Source organism: Kogia breviceps, chromosome 16 (assembly GCF_026419965.1).
Source record: "Kogia breviceps isolate mKogBre1 chromosome 16, mKogBre1 haplotype 1, whole genome shotgun sequence".
Taxonomy (NCBI): Eukaryota; Metazoa; Chordata; class Mammalia; order Artiodactyla; family Physeteridae; genus Kogia; species Kogia breviceps.
Window position 1 is genome coordinate 5716525 of NC_081325.1, and position 17078 is coordinate 5733602.

The 17078-nt window shown below is 45.6% G+C and overlaps 1 protein-coding gene across 1 annotated transcript in view; it reads left to right on the top strand.

Annotated features, from left to right (window-relative positions):
* Positions 1-17078, top strand: part of WASF3 (WASP family member 3) — an 89826-nt gene that overhangs the window by 23995 nt on the left and 48753 nt on the right. Inside the window, 1 exon segment of the mRNA XM_067016831.1 lies at positions 12890-12984. The gene's annotated coding sequence lies outside the window, so the exon portion shown is untranslated.

A 17078-nucleotide genomic window follows, 5' to 3' on the forward strand; every position in this document is an offset into this window, starting at 1 on the left:
CGGGCTTTGCCTGATCTCCATAGGATAAGCTTTCCTGTATTACGGTTTTAATGAAGTGTATGATGTCACCTACCTCTGCAAAATGCTTTATTTTAACCAATCTCCATAATATAATATCTCATTCTGAAACCTGACTTTTTAAAAAAGTAAGTAATTGGTATGCATTTAAATCTTACTTACTTTTCAGGAAATATTCCAGAATACAGGGAGTATTTTTGTGGCTTTTTGCAGAGTGAATCTCAGCTTTCCTCATGGAATTATATAGTATTTTTACTTAACAACGTTTTCTCAATTTCTCCGTATCTAATATGAGGACGTTCTTAGCAGTTATCTGCTGAAGGGTAATTTTTTGGAGGATTGATGTCATTCGATTTGTGCGTGTGTTTTAAGTACAGACGCAGTATTTTTCAAAGAGTGTTTCTGTGGTATGTGGTACAGCTTGTGTCAGGATTCTCAGTGCTTTCCTTCAGTTAAGTCTTTTCACAAATGCTTAAGGAATGTAACATTTTGCATTTGGGGAACTGGTCCTTAGGTTTCTATAGGGGATGTGGTGTTTTTGAGGGAGACCCTGCCCTATAATATGTTCAATGAATGAATGAACAAATTTAGGTGAGTGTGTGTGTGTGTGTGTGTGTGTGTGTGTGTGTGTGTTGGAGGGGGGTTGATCTGTCATGAACATGGAAAGGTGCCAAATACCGTCTTAGCTTGTATTTGGAAGGGTCACTTCCCTTGATGAAATTACGGAGGCGATCATCGATCGATCGTTTTGGTCCAGAGCAGCCCAGCAGGAGCACCGGCCTCCATAGGCAGCTTGCTTTGGTGCACTTGCTGAGCTTTATGTTGGAGGTTGAGAAAGGTGAGAGCTTGTTAAGTTCTGCCTCCTGGGGATGCTGAAGGGTAAACCAAAGGGCCCAGACACTGGCTTATAATAGCGCCACCTCTGTTTTTCTAGACCATTTATTAAGCCACCTGAAATTTGCTTTTGGTTTTCAGTTTACATTGTTTTACTATTAATCGTGCAGTTTATTTATTTTAAGTCAACTTCAGGTACTTTTTATAGTTGATAGTATTCTTTTTACCTCACCTGTTATGTTTGCCTTGTTAGCATCTATTTCCTATGAAGGTCTCTTGCAGATTTATTTATTTACCCTTCCTGGGACACTTACTAGTAGAATCCATGCTCCACAAAAACAAGGACTTATTTCTTTTATTGCATTTTTCTCCCCAGTACCTAGGTACTAGTACATAGAAGGTATTCAACAAATAATTCTTTCAAAAGTAAATACTGTATATACTATTTTGTATGCTTTCGCATGTAGTCTCATGTCATAAGACTTTTATCACATGATTTAAAAGTCTTCTAAAATGCAGCGTAGGTATTGCATAATAATCTATTTAATAGATGTAGCATAATTTACTTTAAATTAATTCTTTTGTTTGGCATATTTAGTTTCTCCTGTGTTTTGTTATTACAAGTAACACTAAGGAGAACATCTTTATGTATAGATCTTTGCCCGTGTTTGTGTTTATTCCTTTAGGATATATCGCTAAAGAATTAGTAGTTTAAATAAGTTAAGGCTCTTAACATACACTGACAACAAAAGTGTCACCCTTTATGCCCCCACTGACATTTTAGGGCAGCCCCTTTTCCCTGGCATTTGGTCTCTGACGCCATTTTCCTCCCATCTTGTGTTCATTCCCCTTGGCCTTGCCATCTGTTGTGTCTCTGTTCCATTCCCTCAATTACAGCAGTGCTGGAGGCTTGTGACTTCTTATTCCAGCCTCAGCTCTGTGTTCACCAGTGATCTGGAGGTCCCCTGCACGTCATTTCTCTACCTCCAAGCGTGTAATTATTGTCTTTCCATCGCGACCCGCTCTCCCCTGTTCTGTTCCCTTTTGAGACACATGAAGGTTGGAGGTGGGGGAGTGGTTCTCAGTCCTTCCCTTTTCCTGTTTATTCAGTGGTGATGAGCTGCTTTCCAGGCGACTGAAATATTGCCTTCCTTTCTGGGCGGCAATCATGCCCCCTTGTTCTGTCTCCTCTCGTGGGCTGAGTTCTTCCTTCTCACTGTGTGTGCGGAGCCATTCAGCCCCCACACCCCAGGCGCAGCTATGGCACGGTGTGACTGGGGGCCCGGGAGACTCGAATGTGACCGCTGCGTGTGTCAGTCTTGTTTGAACGCACAGGTCCCCTGCGGGGGGGAGGTTTATGGACCCATTTGTTACAGCGGCTGCTACTGTGCTTTCCTCAGGGAGAAAAATAACTGATGTTACTTGTTGAATTGCTTGTGTGATCTTTATATCAGGTTTAATATTACACAGAAAGCTTTGAAATAGATTTTGATTCTGGAATATGTAAAAATTGTCATGGTGATCGAAAAAAAAACCCAGCCGTCTGCTATGCAGCATTTACATCTGCTATTTCCATCTGATAATGTACAGATTTCCTAAGTATTTTTGTATATTTATGTAATGATTTTTTGGTCCAAATTTAAGGTTCAGCATATTTAATGAAACTAAGCAGTAGTCCTGATTTGGTTATGATCTGTTTGGTGTCTGATTGCTGACTGTATGGTATTTTAGGAGGTGGTTATATTGTTTAGTGTGAGGTTGAGGAGGGAAGGATATTGTGTCACCGGGGGCGGGGGGGAGTCAGAGTGACGGCTCTGGTACCTGTGTTACGTCTGTCCTTCTCTTGAAGGAGTCGTGGACATGCAGAACTCCAGGTATAAGCTGAAGATAAAAAAGAAGGCCGGACCCCTCTCTCGGTCAGATGTAGAAGCTCCGCAGGTCCCTGTAGGGGGGCCGACTGTGGTCGATGTGAGGGTGGGCTGGGAAGTCGGGGTGGAGAGAACCAAGCGGGGCCTGGAAGTGCAAGCTGTGGGGTCCTGGCGGGAACAGAAGCCGGGTGAATATGGGAGTCAAGGCAGGGCACCTCAAGGGAACAGACGCCGTGGAGACACCCAGTGGGTCCCGTTCCCGGGTGCTCAGCAACCAACACACAGTCAGCATCCAGGGGCCGTTTGTGGGTGTGGGTAAGCAGCAGAGACTCAAACCAGTTGGGGGTGTAAAGCAACTTTCGTCATTGCTGAGGAGGCCTCTTTTGTATTTATCTGCGATGGCCTGGGACAGACTTCGAGGATTTTCTAACCTAGTTGCAGCCAGGAAGGTGGGCCAAAGCCAGGAGTCACGCCGTAGTTGGGGTGCTGAAGTTAGACCTTGGTCTCCGTGCTGACTCTCTGCTTGGTGGCATCGTGACAGGAATTCAGTGTCTCCCTGTGATGTGTGTGGTATCATTCTAGACGGTACGAAATGTAAGATTCCAGTTTTACCCTCCAGGGCTTCTAGTTGAATTGAGAAGACACGGCCTGTGCACTGAAGGTAAACTCAGTGGACAGGAGAGGTGTTGGGTGTCACCTGGGTCCTGCTCATCCTGAGTTCTGTTGGGGTTGGAGGATGGGAGTTGGGTGAGTCTTAGAAGGGGCTGAGTTTGGAACACAAGGGGGTACTGAGAGCGAGAGGAGGGTGTAGGTGAGGGCTTCTCCCACCTTCACAAGCCTTTTCACTCTGGGAGCCTCTGCTTCCTCAGCTGTAGGCTGGTTAAAGTCATTTCTGCCTTGCTTGTGTGTGGCAGGGTTGCTGTAGAGATTAAACGAGATGATTTACGTGAAAGCCCTTTGTAAACGGCACCATGGATTCAAATGTAAGGTGTTATTAATAATCGGCCATTTGCGGCGGGAGCCTGTTGGATCACAGCTCTGTTCACTCATCACATCTAAATGAGACTGTGTTCTTGCAGTCAAAGGTGTTTAATGAAGGTCATGATTAGATGTTGAGGAAAAGAGTCAAAAGACTGTTTTTAAGTAAGGTCGGTGTATGTCTGAGATTTTACTTATAAGCTTATAAATACATAATTAGTGTTGAAAATTAATGTTTAATGTGCATCTGAAGTGCTTTATGTTTTTGGTTAATAAAAAGGGGAAATATATTTGAATTGTAAGTTACTGAGCTGTGGAAAAAACAGGAGTCCATTTAGTAGCAAAATTGCACGATGCTTCTCATTCCTCATTCTAGAACAGACTATTTTTAGCATCTCTTTGAATCAGTGATGGATTCCAGTTACAGGATTCAGTAATTAAAGCAGAGAAAAATATAACATCGTTGAGGCAAGAAAATCTTTCTACTTGAGTTGGATCTGTGTCAGGGTTTAGACTATTATCCTCACCCACCCCCCGCCCCCTCGGAATCGTTGGTTTGACATCCCCGTGGGGTCACAAGCGACAGGAAGAGTGCCAGGACCTCGGCCAAGGACACAGTGTCCCGTTTTTAAGAAGGGAAGTTTAAAAAAACTCTGGGATGTCTTAGCGGGTAAGCTTGTTGTAACTGTCATCTGCGAGACTCTGGCACGAGTGTTCAGGGACCCCTGGGCCTCCCCCTGTTTTCCTGTCCTCCCTCCCTTCCCGATGGTCAGTTCTGTCCCTCTGTCCCCTGCATCTGTCCTGCTGCTCCTTTGTTTCTTCCCTTCTCCAGCTGCCTGTGAATATTGCGAAAGCAAATGGCGAGCTGCTGCCAGTTCGTCCCACTCCACGTTGGTGTTTAGTGGTTGTGGATTGTTCCATAACGTTGCGGAACAGCTTTCTGAGAACTTGGTCCCAGTCAGCAATCTTCCTTCAAGCTGGAAGCCTTATTTTACCCTGGGCGAGTTATTATCATTTTACCTTCTTATGCCCATTCCGCAAAAGCTCGTGAGCTGTTTGGTTGCCCTGAAAGTGGTGTTCCGTGGACCCCCCACGCCCCTGCTGCTCCGCTGGGTGGGGCCCAGCCCTTGAAATGGTGACCACAGGGCCAGCCCCAGCTCACAGGACACCGCTGGTCGGAGTAGGTCACGAAGATGCACGATGATGTTTTTAACCGAGTCACTTGAGAAACTTCACTCATTTGACAGATGTTGTTTGAGGTTTGCTTGTGTGTCGAGCACTGAGCCAGGGATTAAAACAAAGAAAACGAGGAAAAGGTCTTTGATAGTGAAGGGTGCAGTTTTAGGCCTCGGGTGGTGGCCCAGGGCCAGACCTCTCCGCAATGAGTGTTAAAAACACACACACACACACACACACACACACACACACATATATATTTATTGATTTATAAAAGCTTAACAGTCATAGATAGGCAGAAGCCACACATAACTAGAAAAAGCACTTTTGCTTTGAAAACTGATTGTTCACCGTGGATTTCCGAACTTTTTCAGCCTCTGAGTTCCTTGATCTCTCAGCAGCTCGGTACTTTGTGTTGCGGCGATGAATACACAGGCAAACGGGTAAGACCAGGACTAAATCTGGGCTTCTTCAGTCATCTTGGTTTTAGGCTTTTGTGTGCTCGTTTATTGATTCACTGTTTGTTTTGTTCTGGATTCAACACTGTTCCGGAGGCTCCGGAGCTCCTTTCTGTGTGAAGCCCTGGGGGTATAAGGCCGGGGTGACCCTCTTCCCACGCTGGGGGCTGTCACAGTGCCCGGGCAACAGGCAGGAGCGGTGCCGGGTCAGTGATGGATGTTCTCAGGGGCTTGTTATCACGTGTGAGGCCAGGCTTGTCCCAGGGGTCACTCCTTTGATTCTCGCTCTCGTTGTTGTATTTCGGGGAGTTTCAGCTTAAATAACCTGCCTTGGAGGGTGTGAGTGGGAGGCCCGTTTGAGCTGAATCCTGGCTGAGAGCCCGCTGCACCATGGCACCCTGTGTCGCCGGCTGATTTGGTGGGCACAGAGGAGGGGGTGGACTCTGCCGGCAGCTGAGCAGAGCTTTGCGGTGGAAGTGACCGCTCGCTGGTCAGAAGGTGGAGGGCCGGAGGGCAGGCGTGGGGAGACGCAGGTGTGGGGAGGGGAGACGCAGGTGTGGGGAGGGGAGACGCAGGTGTGGGGAGGGGAGGTGCAGGTGTGGGGAGGGTGTGTGCAGGAGGGCGGCGTGGGGAGGAGAGATGGGAGGGGAGCTTGCAGACCCTGCCCAGGAACTGGCCGCGGCCACCCTGTGGGGCCGGGCAGCGGTGTCAGGGACCCCCAGGTAAAGCCGATGGAACAGGCAGACTGGCCGCGTCAATTAAGGAGGGTGTGCTGCTTCCCTCGGCTCCCCTGCTGTCCCTGCGTCCCTGGGAAACGCCAGAGGGACTGGGACGCCTCACCTGCCTTCAGACCCTTGGAAGCTTGCAGAGTTGAAGGCTTTGGTAGATTCTCCGGTTTCAGAGGGCAGAACTGAGAGCATTGGTTTGAAGCATTAAAGATGCAGGCTTTAACTGAATACAGAGCTAGGGATCTTAACGAGAGGTTACACATTCCTCTCCCTGAACGGTGTTCACGAGAAACACCCAGGGATTGCGCAGAGGGGAGTCTGCGCTGAATGGCCAGTGGATCTCTGGGCCCTTCCAGCTCTGGCCTGTGCATATCCTGTAGCTGCCCAGGCCCAAGCAGGCAGTACACACTCTTTATTTTATGAGTAAGCTCTGGACCTGGGAACTTTTTGACCCCCTCGTGATGTCTTCATATTTAGGTGGTGAGGTAGCACTTGTCTTTATATTAACCTCACATCCTCTGTGCATTTCCGAGGACAGGAATCAGTCTCTCCGTGTCGCTTTGCTCTGCACGCACATTTTTTTTTTTTTGCGGTACGCGGGACTCTCACTGTCGTGGCCTCTCCCGTTGCGGAGCGCAGGCTCCGGACGCACAGGCGCAGCGGCCACGGCTCACGGGCCCAGCCGCTCCGCGGCACGTGGGATCCTCCCGGACCGGGGCACGAACCCGCGTCCCCTGCGTCGGCAGGCGGACTCTCGACCACTGCGCCCCCAGGGAAGCCCCGCACGCACATTTTAAGTCTTGTGTATCGAAGCCGGCACTGGTCCTTTCCTCCCATGACACTGTGCGCGGATCTCTCTTGCCGCCTAGCACTTCCGGACCTCGGTGTGCTGTCTTTCTGTATGTAGTGACCCTTCCGCCCGATTCATGGCTGTGGTGTTCGCGTATTGTAGAAAGGCGCTAAGTGTTTGAATGGATCCTGAGGGGTTGACGTGGCCCACATCTTGGTCTGGGTTATTCGACTCTCTGGCCGGGGAGGGGCCTCTGGCCAGAGGTAGGGGCCAGCTGTGGCTCTCTGCACAGCCATATTATATCAGGAATTGATCATTTTGTCTTCCTATGTTACTAGGTAGTTATTGTTCATCAAGTTAAGGGGAAGAAACTATTGTTTTATGGCGCTAGTATTTAGGTCTGTGGTACATTCTTTATAAATGAACAAATTACTTAAAACTGGGAGAATTTTTCATTTGCACCCTCATAGAATAATTAATGTGGTTTTATTAATTGTTAAACGAATATGTCCCTAGCTGGGAATGGGCTTATATGTAGGTGTTCAGTCAGTGTCAGCTGACACTGTTTCTGTGTTGTGTACAGCAGTATTCCTCCTGCTACTTGTTTTATGGGCTTACACACACACACACACACACACACACACACACACACACACACACACACACACACACACACACACACACCCCCTTCCTCACCAGGTAAAGCTCTCTGGGCACCAAGACCGTGTCTTATTGCTCACTTACGCGTTGAGGTGAACTGCAGGGCCAGCTACGTGTGTTCCTTGTGGCTCTGATCTAAGTGATGCCGGGCAATTCTAGCCGTGGGGACTGAAGCTCAGATAACCGACCTGAGGGGCCAAGCAAGGCAGCACAGAGGTTGCTGTTTTGTCGCATTGTTAGACACGCTTCTAGCTAAAAACGTTCCTGTTAGACCTGCTGATGAGATGTTTCTCTGAAGATAATCGAGTCTGCATGTTGCAGAGTGTCTAGCAGTCTTGTAAGTAGAGCTTGCTGTGTGCACAGTGAAGAACGTTGATGACACGACCTCCTGGATGGAGAGGAACTTAGAATCTGAGCCTGGTGAAGAAGGTGGCCCTGGAATGCAGTGCAGAAACTGCCGTCCTGGACCACGTGTGTGTGTTGTATGTACGCGCCTTCCTGTTTCTGGAAAACTGGAATTCAGAAGCTTAGGTGAGATGGCAAGGACCAAAATAGTAAACAAATCCTAATGCAATCCGATTAGGATAATATTGGCAGATTACCAGTGAGTTACTTAGACACAACCTGTTCTCAGGTTAAATGTTTTCATGTCACAGAGTTCTTTCTTTCGAGTTGACTTTGGGTGTTGTAGGTAACTAAAAGGGCATACTCCTAGGAAATACTTTATTATCATTGACCTTTTACAGTGCTCTCTAGTGGCACAGGGAGATCAGCTCGGTGCTTTGTGACCACCTAGAGGGGTGGGATAGGGAGGGTGGGAGGGAGGGAGACGTAAGAGGGAAGAGATATGGGAACATATGTATATGATAGCTGATTCACTTTGTTGTAAAGCAGAAACTAACACACCATTGTAAAGCAATTATACTCCAATAAAGATGTTAAAAAAAAAAGAAGATTAAATGGCAATGATATATTCTTAAAAAAATGCTCTCTAGAACAAAATAAGGTATTTCATGAGTAAATTCAGTCTTTTCTCTCATTGGAGTACAGAAGAGTGTAGACCGAATGTCAGCTGAGCTGCTTAGGAGCTGAACGCTCTGTAATGTATTTGAAATTACCTGACCTCGTGGTAAAGCTGCCGCTCCTCTCCGCGCCCTGCTGTCTTTCATTTTTTTTTTTTTTAGAAAATAACATATTTTACTAGAGAGCAATTTATCCTGGCTTCATTGATTATCTTTAATCTGTGATTATTTTCTAAATTATGGTTTCAAAAATATAGTTTTTCCTTTTCCTCCCTTTTCTCTCTCTTGTTTTCTTCAGAGTATAAGGAGTTCACAGTATAGGGAATTTTAAGTTAGTAGTTTAAGGATTAGGCTGCGATCTGGAGCCAGCATGAGTACATTTTGATGCCGCCATGTTGAGGGCATTACTCAGGACCCGAGTGGCGAGGACAGGCACCTCTTGATGGGATTTTAAAGGGAGGAATCCTTCGGATCACCCAGTTTGTTACTCTGTCCGTTGGCCCGTCCATCCATCTGGTCAACAGGTGTGTGTGTGTCCGCGTGCCTTTCTCTCGGTGGTCCTTTTCCCAGGTCTGGTGACAGCCCCTCGGCTCAGAACCTCGAGTCTGCAGTGTTAGGAGCTGCACTGTTCAGTCCGGTAGCCACTAGCCACGTATTTTGCTCTTCAAATCAGTATTAACTAAGAAGAACTCAAATGGCAAACTCAGGCCCTCAGTCACGCTTGGCGCAGGTAACGTGGTTGGTCGAGAGCTCTCTGTGACCGGGCCGGCGTCCACGTGCGGGGCACACCCGTCCCTGCGGGGGCTGAGCCTGGCATTCCGGCCTCTGTTCCGGGCTCCACCCCCGAGACCCCTCGGTGCCCGTCCGCTCGAGCACTCGGTGCCTACCCCTGTCAAGTTCATTCGCATTAAAAAAATTCTCCCATCTTATTGTAGGACTGGGTCATCTGTCATGTGAATTAAGTCCGCAGTGTTACCAGGGCTGTGACGCCTCCCTGCCCCCCCCCCCACGGCTGTCCCCCGCCCCCGCTCTCGGTACCACGCACACACCGTTGTCACATTGTCGATGCAGCCTTTCTTCTGGGGGATCAAGAGGTTCTTGGGGGTGCAGGATTGGCTTTTGGCTTTCCAGGGTCGGGGCACGCGAAGCCTGACACATCACCGCAGCAGGCGAGTGTTTATTGAACCGATAGAGGGAGGAACGGTGGGGGGGGGAGGCGTCACAGGTTGCGCTGTAAAGACTGGAGCCGGTTTGGATGCACGGAAGCCGCACGAGGAGGGGCGTTGGTGGCAGGCGAGCGTCACAGACGCAAAGCCAGTCGGCAGGAAGTTCAGGGTGGCTGTGCCCCCAGGCGCCGCCAGAGTGGCGTGTTCAGCACCACGGCCGGGGCTTAACCAGCGGCAGAAACCGTGCAAACCCCGGTGCTTCACGTGAGGGTTTCCCTGCGCTAATGCAACACCTTCATAGAGGTGCTGCGTTTCGCACGCAATAACCTGAACCTGTACCTTCAAAGGAGTTCGACGTACGCTTTTCCCCTGTAAAGTGCGGCAGCACATTCACAGAGTCTAGTTAACTCTTCGAGACCCCCGTGGTTCCTGACTTAGGTTAGACGGGTTATCAGCTCAGGAGGAAAGAAAAATGCACGTATGCACGTCCGGAGGAGGCCATCTGATAGAGTAATTAAGAACAGCGACGGTGACCAGACAGCCCTGTCCTGGCTCTGCCTCTTCCAGGCTGTGTCGGCCTGGGCAAGTCGCCTTCCGATCCTCAATTTCCTCTTTTTTTTTTTTTTTTTTGCGTTACGCGGGCCTCTCTCTCACTGCTGTGGCCTCTCCCGTTGCGGAGCACAGGCTCCGGACGCGCAGGCGCAGCGGCCACGGCTCACGGGCCCAGCCGCTCCGCGGCACGTGGGATCCTCCCGGACCGGGGCACGAACCCGCGTCCCCTGCATCGGCAGGCGGACTCCCGACCACCGCGCCACCAGGGAAGCCCTTCCTCACTTTTTAATGGAGATGTTACCTGTGTTGACTGAAGAAAATCACACAAGCTAAATGCTTGGAGTTACGTTTTATTGGGGAATTTACCGAGGACTGTAGCCCGGGAGACAGCCTCTCAGATACTCTGAGGAAGTATTCCAGAGAGGTGAGGAAGGAGCCAGGATAGGAGTTTTTGCTGGCAGGGTGGTGGGGTGGGGGGGTGGGGCACGTAGTGGAACGTCAAAAGATGACTCTACCAGTCACGAAAACCAGTCATCTCAAGTTAATGATTGTAGTGTTTGTCTGTGTCTGGGAAGATGCGAGAGTCTGGGCTCTTTGGCATTCTTCCTTAGATGTGCATCTTAACTATCTGGGACTGGTGTCCTCTTTCTCTCCATCCTGAATCCCGTCAGGGCAGCTGCAGTGGCTGCTAGCTTGACGGCGGGCAACACTTTTCCGTCCTGCCTTGTGAAGATTAAGTTAATCGTAGGTGACTCGGCACTCTGCGTAGTCCTCAGTAAGGCATTCACCAAGCGATAACTAGTAACAAAGTTCTGCTTCCGTGGCCTTTCACACAAATGGGAAAATTCATAGCTGTGTTTCCCAAAGGAAGAGTCATTTAACACATGATTGCGAACGTAAAGGGTCGTCCAGGACACACACGTTTCGATTGCCCTCAGGTACACTTAGTCGTATAGTTACATAGTGCAGGTTACTTTCAAAATCATGCAGATAAGGTGATCTGGTTCCGGTGAAATTTGGCCTGGATAATCTGAAACCCAGGGATGCTTCTCTGTATTTGGAAATAGGATGATCACTTATGCAAACGACAGGAAAAAGCCACTCTTACATTTTGCATCGTCAAGTGCTGTCCAGCTGCTCGGAAGGAAGGGGGAGAAAATCATGTGCTGCTTTTAATTTTAACTGAGCAAACTAGGAGGACATGTGTAGTATTATCAAATGACCTTTCTATTTTTTTTTTTCACACTTTCAAAAGGATGGTGACAGTCTTAACTGTGGATGTTCTCATTATCCACTGGCCCACATACAGTTCACGCACGGCCAGACAGTCCCTTCTAGACTTCAAGTTGCTTTCCTTCCCTATGGAGATCACACCCCCCCCTTTCCAGGGCCTGTTCCCTCCCCACCCTTCCTTGACCTCCCACGAAGCTTTTGCTATACCCCAGCCCACTTCTGGGCTGCCCTGCTCTTTCCTGCATTTCTACCGTATTGTATTATAATTATCTACGTGCGTCAGTCACTCTCGCGAGACTCAGTTCTTCCCTGAGCAGGCGTTTTCTCAGTCATTTTTTTTTTTTTTTAAATAAATTTATTTATTTATTTTTGGCTGCGTTGGGTCTTCGTTGCTGCACGCAGGCTTTCTCTAGCTGTGGAGAGTGAGGGTTACTCTTCCTTGCGGTGCGCGGGCTTCTCATTGCAGTGGCTTCTCTTGTTGCAGAGCACAGGCTCTAGGCACACGGGCTTCAGTAGTTGCAGCACGCAGGCTCAGTAGTTGTGGCTCGTGGGCTCTAGAGCACAGGCTCAGTAGTTGTGGTGCACGGGCTTAGTTGCTCCGCGACATGTGGGATCTTCCCGCACCAGGGCTCGAACCCATGTCCCCTGCGTTGGCAGGCAGATTCTTAACCACTGCGCCACCAGGGAAGCCCTTCTCAGTCATTTTTGCGTCTGCAAGGTTTAAAGGCGGGCCGACTTACGCAAGATGCTTGGAAATGTTTTGCTGAATGAACAAAATGCTTGTTCTCTACATGTTTCTTAAATGTATTCTCCTAAGTGAATGGTAACTCTATTTGGGTAGGAAACTATACTATATTTTTGGTACTGCAAACAGTGTTTATCTTCAGATTACTCTGTAGGCTTGCTGTTAATATCAGTTATCTTGGAAACACTTTTTAGGGTCAGTTCAGCAGGTATTAAGTTGTTGTTACTGTTTTATCCCCACATGTACTATTAAAATATTTGTGAAGTGATCACCAAGATTTTTATTGACTCGAGTTCTATGCGAATGATCTGTATTCAACTAATTATGGGCGGTCACAAACCTAAAATGTGTGTAAGCAGTTCAGTTGAATAGACCTGTGGTATACTGGGCTTTTTTTTGTTTTTCTTCCCTTTGGCTGTTGTTTACTAGATGCCTTGAAGTTAATTTCAGGGCTTATTCCAGGATAGAGCGTGGGAATTATACCGGAATTCACATTCCTTATTAGCTCCCTGCTTAAACTAACTTAAGAAGAACTAGTTCTGGGACTAGAGCTCCCTTGACGAAATTATGGGAATGTGAAATTTGAATTTAAGACTTTCTTGGAGACGTGAATGCATTTTGCTTGCCAGTATTTAATTTTTTTTTTTTTCTTTCTCCTTAGTTTTAATTTTGATTGCTGTTACTACTGATATCTGAGCCAAAGTGGTGATGCTACCTGAGGGACATTTCTGCAACCCTTAAGTCAACAGTTACACGGTAAGACTGTGTGCCTTTTACCCTTAAAGCCATTTAATTTCTGTAACATTATAGTTGAGAATTTTAATTTGAAAGAGAATAGGATAAAATATGTTAGTGTTTCAAAATATTAAAATATCAATATATTTTAATATATAAATATTAACAGCAGATAATATTTTAGAGCTTTTGGTCCTAATCAACAGTGAGAGGTTGAAAGAGAAAAACTATAATTTGCTATATTCATTTCCTATTTTTACGTGAACAAGTGTGGGTATGCAGTTTTTGACTTATTAAACTGAGGTCTCATTTTCCCCCCTATATATCTTGCCCATTTACTTTCTATTTCCTGAGGTTTAACCAGTTCGTTATTTTTTGGATCTTGTTAATAACGAGTGGGTATGAGAAACCAAGATGATAAAACTTAAACCTCCTCAGGTGTTACTGTAACTCACTCTGAAGTGAAGCAGTGATTCCAGCAGTGGCTCAAATGAGGTTTTGAATTATTTACGGGTTTAAATAACCTGTATTTCTCTATCTTTGAGGAATGCCTCAAGAGTAACAAGGACGGTGGACTAGGAAGGCAGGTCCTGCTTGGAACCTCACTTTCCTTCTGTACAAAATTCTGCCGTCTGTCTTGCCTGCTTTACAGAGTGAAAAAAATCACTTGATGTTTGTGGAATTATCCTTTTTTGCATTAAGGGTAGAGGGAGAATAACAAGTCTTGGTTCTGAGATGGTATTGAGAGAGAACGTATTACTCTTGATATCTGTGTGTGGGGCATTCCAGAAGCCTTGACCTCTAATCCTGCCTCACCTTGACTTTGGCCATAGCGCTACAGTAACTTCCTATCAAAAAATTGATGTTGATTCCATGTTACAGGTAATTTTCCAGGAATATGTCTGAATTCTTTGACCACAGCAGAATTAAGCTAGAAATCAGTATCAGATGTTTGGGAAATCACCAGATATATCACATTATAAAGATTCCATGGGTCAAAGAGGAAGTCACAAGGGAAGTTAGAAAATATCTTGAATTGAATGAAAATGAAAATATAACATATTAAGATTTATGGCATGTTCCTAAAGCAGTACTTCAAAGGGAAATTTATACTGTTAAAGGCTTATATGAGAAAACAGAAGTTTTGAAACAATAATATAAACTTTTACTTTATCAGCTCAGTGCTTGATGTCCACCTAGAGGGTGGGATAGGGAGGGTTAGAGGGAGATGCAAGAGGGAGGAGATCTGGGGATGTATGTATATGTATAGCTGACTCACCTTGTTATAAAGCAGAAACTAACACACCATTGTAAAGCAATTATACTCCAATAAAGATGTTTAAAAAAAAAAAGAAATCAGAAGGCAGGGAACTATATTCAATATTCTGTAATAAGCCATAAGGCAAAAGAATATGAAAAAGAATATATATATGTATAACTGAATCACTTTGCTGTACAGCAGAAATTAACACAACATTGTAAATCAACTATACTTCAATAAAATAAATTTTTAAAAAAAGAAACTAGAAGGCAAAGAGCAAATTAAACCCAGAACAAGCAGAGGAAGAAAATAATAAAGATAAGGGCAGAAAACAATGAAATAAAAAACAGGAAAAAAAAATAGGAAAAAAATCAGTGAAACCAAAAGCTGTTTCTTTGATGAGATCAATAAAAGTGACAAACCTGTAGTCATACTGATCAGGAAAAAGAGAGAGAAAGAGAGAAGAGGCAAAAATTTCTAATATCAGAGAAGAGAGACCATCAATATAGATCCTACAGATATTAACAGGAAGGTAAGGAAATATTATGAGCCGCTTAATGCATATGATAACGTAGATAAATGGACAAATTACATCAAAGATACAACCTACCAAAGCTCACTCAAGAAGAAATGGAGAGGGACGTCCCTGGCTGTCCAGTGGTTAAGAAGTTCGCCTTCCAATGTAGGGGGTGTGGGTTTGATCCTGGTTGGAGAGCTAAGATATCCCATATGCCTCGCAGCCAAAAGGCCAAGACATAAAGCAGAAGCAATATTGTAACAAATTCAATGAAGACTTTAAAAATGGTCCGCATCAGGGGCTTCCCTGGTGGCGCAGTGGTGGAGAGTCCGCCTGCCGATGCAGGCGACGCGGGTTCGCGCCCCGGTCCGGGAGGATCCCACGTGCCGCGGAGCGGCTGGGCCCGTGAGCCACGGCCACTGAGCCTGCGCGTCCGGAGCCTGTGCTCCGCGACGGGAGAGGCCACGGCGGTGAGAGGCCCGCGTACCGCACACACACACAAAAAGGTCTGCATCAAAAAAATCTTAAAAAAGAAATGGGTAACTTGTATAGCTCTTTATTAAAGAAATTGAATTTGTAGTTAAAAATTGTCCCCAAAAGAAAGCTCTAAGCCCACATGGTCTCATTGGTGAACTCTGCCAACCTATTAAGAAAGAAATAATACCAGTTATATACAAACCCTTCAGAAAACAGAAGGAAAGGAACACTATTTTATGAGGTCAGTATTACTCTGATACAAAAAACAGACATTTCTCCACAAAATATTAACAAATTAAATAGTTTATATAAAAAGGGTAATATATCATGCCAAAGGACCATTTATTCCAGAAATGCAGGAATAATTCACAATATCAACAAACTAAACAACAGAATTTTTAAAACCCCAATGATCAACTCAATAGATGTAGAAAAAGCATTTAACAATATTCATCATCCAGTCATGATTAAAAACTCAGAAAACTAAGAATAGAAGGAAACTCTCAGAAAAGTTGGGGTAGCAGGGAGCTTCCTGAAGAACCTGCAGCTGATATTACAGTCACTGGTGAAAGACTGAATGCTTTTGCGTAACGTTAGGAGCAAGGCAAGGATAGCCACTCAACGTTCCTATTCAGAATTGTCCTGGTCAGCGCAGTAAAGCAGGACAAAGAAATAAAAGGCAAATGGATAGGGAGAGAAGCAAAAGCAAATTTAGAACTCCCCTAGCAAGGGCCTGAGAACTGCTGGTTTAGCCTGGCAGCCTCTGTGATGTAGAAGGGGGACCAGGGGTGGGGAACATCTGCTGAATGCCAGCACATGAAATCTACCACATTTTGCTTTCTGTGGTCATGATCTGAAAATCATAAAAGCAAGGCAACATTTATATCACTTGTGGGTTTAAAGTACTGTGTTCTTTAAAGTTTAAAGTTAAAAGTCAGCATAATCTATTGTGAGAATCTTATTTCAGCATTTTCTTCTTTCCGTTACTATAACTGGAAAGCCACGTGTAGTATTTAGAAGTTACGCATTGGTTTAAACTTCATTAAATAGCTTTTGTTTTTTAATTTAAAGAAAAAGGCTATCTGAAACGATATGAAGATGTCCTCTAAAATTTTGTGAGGGCAAACAACATTAATTGTTAAATCTGTTACAGCTCTCACTTAACTTTGGAGGCGTTAACAGTGGTTTTGTATGCTTGCTGTCACATCTTAGAATATACTGACGTGTTTTGTGTAATAATGTAAGACACATATTGTGCCTTTTAATTGCTGCCGTGTAATTTCCAAGTACTTGCTTATTTCTATGGTGGTTGACAGTGTGGAACTGAGGAAATCTTGAGTCCTGGTCCCAGTTGTCTGGGAGAATTATACGACAGGACAGGATAGGACAGCGTCTCCGGGTGGTTTTACTGGAATCATTTCTCAGTCTCTTGCAATGAAATTGTTTTTCAGCCTAAGTAGAATACTTACAGATATTAAATAAATTTAATAATTGTGTGCATTTCATTACCTGTTGCCGGCCCTGCCGCTTGGTGCTAAGTACTTGGTATGGCGCAGAGGTGTAATAGGAGGAGTGCACAGTTAGAAGTTGTGGAAGATCTTAGGTTCAAATGCTAAAAACGTAGAGGCTTAATTAAGCTTTTGAGCAAAATCCACGTAAATCCTTGATCCTCATTTCCCTTATCTGTGAAAGGAGGATAATAATCTTGATAAGCTGCTGAACACATGGAAAATATTCCTTAGAGCATCTGAGAGACCATGGACCCTCAGATAGTGATGCTGGTAGAGGGTCTTAGTTGCAGAAACATCATAAGACTTTGGCACCTGTCAGAACTGGTTTTGAGTTTAAGTTCTTATACTT